Raw genomic sequence first — 3,874 nt, forward strand, 5'->3', positions numbered from 1 at the left:
CAGTGCTCTTAGTAGTAAGAGGGGACAAGCCCCAATATGCTAGTGCTATTCAAGCCTCTGCTTGCAGCATGTTTTCTGTTGTCCTCTCAGTCAAAGAAAGTCTCACGGCCAAACCCAGATTGGAAGAGTAGAGAAACTGATGCTACTTTTTCTTTTTTTGAGAATTATACTTTTTGTTTTAATACAAATAATGTAAGGATGCATTCATATAAGTATATAGATTGACAGTTAGCTTTTCCCCCTCAACTAAAGAACTATTAAAAACACTTTGCCAGGGCTTTCCTGGTGGCGCAGTGGTTGAGAGTCCACCTGCCGATGCAGGGGACACGGGTTCGTGCCCCGGTCCAGGAGGATCCCACATGCCGCGGAGCAGCTGGGCCCGTGAGCCATGGCCGCTAAGCCTGTGCGTCCGGAGCCTGTGCTCCGCAACGGGAGAGGCCACAACAGTGAGAGGCCTGCGTACCGCAAAAAACAAAACAAAACAAAAAACACTTTGCCAGACAGAACCAGTTAATATGTTGACCACTGCTCAACACAGGCTGGTCTCCTTTTCTTTCATGTGCTCCCCAGATTCTGTTGCACCTTCTCTTCTAGGGGTACCCCACTTATTTCCAGGGCTCTGACTTTCCTAGCCCTTTGCCCTCCCTGTGAGTTGCCATACATTGACTGCTGAGAAGGCAGCAGATTACTGCCAAGGAAGCTTCGCCTCACTCTCCCAAAATGCCCAAGGTTAAGAGCTTTTATTAACAGGGCATGTCTTTTCCATCAACACCACTTGTTGATCAGGTGTACTGCTAAGAATTTGTGGCTGGTTTGTTTGTTTGTTTGTTTGTTTGTTGGCAATCAAATATAGTCTGCCTTTGGTAAAAATGACTCACATTTCTCCTGCAAGAAAGAAACGCTCCCCCCATTACAGGATTTTCAGAAGCCTCATCCCATTAAGGCATCAGCCTCTAAGTCCAGAGGCTTATCCGTGATCTGCATCACTTCTGGCTACAGATGAGACCCCTCAGATACAGCCCTTCAGATGTGGATCCTCTTGATCCTGAGACAATGAACTTTTTAGTTATCTAGTTATCATAGATAACTATCATATATCTATATAGCATATAGATATGATATATATACTCTATATATAACATAACTATCATATATTTTAGTTATCTAGTTATCATAGTTTTTAGTTATCAGAAACAAGTTACTTCCCCATACACACCCAACATATCATGGTGAAATAGGAAAAAGATAACCCCCCCAAAACTACAGAAACAGAATATAAACAGCATCAGCACTCCACAGCAGCTCTATCCAGGTCCGTGCTGCTAGGTGTCCCCCCACTCCTGAGCAAGGGGAGGTTCCTTGATTAGGACCCAGTTCTCTTCCTTGGGAATGGGCCACTGGTGTCTATTTCTCTACTGCTCTTGGCTCCACCCTCTGAAACATTCTTCCTTTTCCATAAGAAATGGCTTATTTTTGCTTCTAAATAATTTCCTTAGCCTAGTTCTTACTGTAAAAGATCGAGCATCCAGAGGCCTCTTTTTCTTTGAATGGTCTCTGTCTCTTTTAGGTCATACTTTTGTGCTTGTCAGTAAAACTCTCTTAAAGACTTTGTGCATTTCCTAAGAATCCCATAGGGTTCAGGCCCCTGAAACCCACAGCCAGATTATTTTTCCAAGTCTGACATATCTTTCTCTCCTGTGGGCTGAGCATCAAGCTGCTATGAGACAGTGCCTCAGGGAGTCTTAGAGGCCCTTTTGTCCAGCTGAGAAGCGCTATGAGGCACCATGTTAAATTTTACAAAGGTCTTCACTCTGAGGCCATTTCTTGCTCTAAAATTCTTGTCCTCCAGCTGAAGAGACTGGAGAGATAAAAGATTTTCTTTTCCAGTCACATGAGTTCTGGTTCTTCTCTCTTTTCTCTAAATAATGCTTATTAACTAGATAATTCATTTTTCAGCTCATCCCTCTTTTGCAGAACCTTATATGCAGCTAGAAACACTCAGTGAACTCTTCCAACATTCTTCCTGGAGATCTTTGCAGCTAACTTCAAAGTTCATTGTGTATCTTTCATGCTGCCACAGACATCACTTTTGCCAGTTGTTTTGCTGCAGCAGAATGTGGGTTGCCTTTTTCCCTGACTGATGTACAGTTTCCTCATCACTTCTCCAGTCTCCACGAACAGTTTGCATGCTATTTTTCTGGGTTTTGCTAATAGTTATCTCACTACTTTTCACCTGCTGTCTGGTCCCAAAGCTGATACTGAATATTTTAGGTTTTTGTTATGGCAACATGCTACTTCTAGGTACCAATTTCTGTATGTTAGTTTTTGTGGCTTAAGAAACTGCTACAAATCTTAATGGCTTCAACAGCAATGATTAATTATTTCTCACAATTCTTTCGATTGGCTGATCCATCTTCTGTTGGTGTTTCCTGGCTCATTCATGTGGCTACAGTCAGTCGGTGGGTTAGCTGGGGGCTGGGTTCAGCCGGGATTACTAAAACCCCTGGGTCTCATCCTCCTGCAGGCTAGCCCAGGCTTCTTCATATGGTTGTATCAGGGGTCTGTTACAAGAGTAATAAGCTCTTTTGCACAAGTGCTTTTCAAGCCTCTGCTTGCATTATATTTACTAACATCTCATTAGCCAAAGCAAGTTCCAGTCTAATGGCCACACTCCAAATTCAAGAAGTTGAAAAATAGTCTATACCTCTTGATTGGAGGACATGGAAAGAATGTTGGTTGAAAATTTTTTTTCAACTGTTCACAAAGAGTATGTACATATTTGGGGGGGAAAGAATGGGCCACATAGGAAGTCAGGTCAAGAAAGTAGGTTATGAATTGATGGTCATCACATCATGGAAATAATCTAACAATTTGGTGCTTTCATAGTTATTGTGAAGATTGTTGATGGGTTGGTTATATATCAGTTGTCCAGTAAGAAGGCAGGCTCACATTGGACACTCAGTTTGCCACTGACTGAGTTAGTTTTTCTTTCCTTGCTTTACTTAGTTTTGACTCTAGAGTGTTGCTGACCCACTTATAGCTTACCATTGTTAAATGCTTGGTTTTTATATAATTTCTTGGTCTGATACAACCTGTATGGGGAGAGAGAGGAATGTCAACAGCAGTATATGGAGATGACTGTGGTAAGGTTTGACTTTGTAACCATGAGGAAAGAGAAACATTTCAAAATAAAAGTGCATCATCACAGTTCAAAGATGTTAGTAATGATAATCTGAGTCAGCAATAAATTGTGTCCAATGTTCTCTCTTTAAGGAAGCAATGACATATGTCAGTGCAGTTTAGAAGAGGATTTCCAACAAAAAGGAGTCAATACTTTTCACATTTGAAGGGAGAAACTTTGGTTAGGTAAAAGTCGCTTACACTTTTGAGAAAACCTCATGCACTGATGATGTTGGATAACTGAGGTTTTTCTGCAGTCGTGTAAAAAATGCCAGCTGAAAATAATAATTTGTTTCCTTGGAGGATTAAAGAGGAGTAAGCAGCCAACAGGATTAGGATCAGTGGCTTATAGGACTTTAAGAGGAAGAGGAACAGAAAAAGAAATGTAAAAATTCTGTGGGATTGTCCTTAGCTAGTATTATGAGTTGGAAAAGAAAAGTCATTAATGATCCTGAAAACTCTGTTGACTTCTCTTTTTTAAAATACTCCATAAAAAACTTTATATTTTTATGAAATATAAAGTTTAATTAAACTAGACTCAATGATTTATTCCCCATCATTTTTTCTTTCTACATAGATTTTCTCTGTATTTTCCAGACAGAAGTTTGCTTCACATTCCAAGGCCAAAGCCAAATCAGATGTAAGATACAGCAACAGCTGTGTTTGTTTGTAAATGCTGATACAGATAACAGTA

This window comes from Lipotes vexillifer, unplaced genomic scaffold, assembly GCF_000442215.2.
Source record: "Lipotes vexillifer unplaced genomic scaffold, Lipotes_vexillifer_v1.1 scaffold112, whole genome shotgun sequence".
In the NCBI taxonomy this organism is placed as follows: domain Eukaryota; kingdom Metazoa; phylum Chordata; class Mammalia; order Artiodactyla; family Lipotidae; genus Lipotes; species Lipotes vexillifer.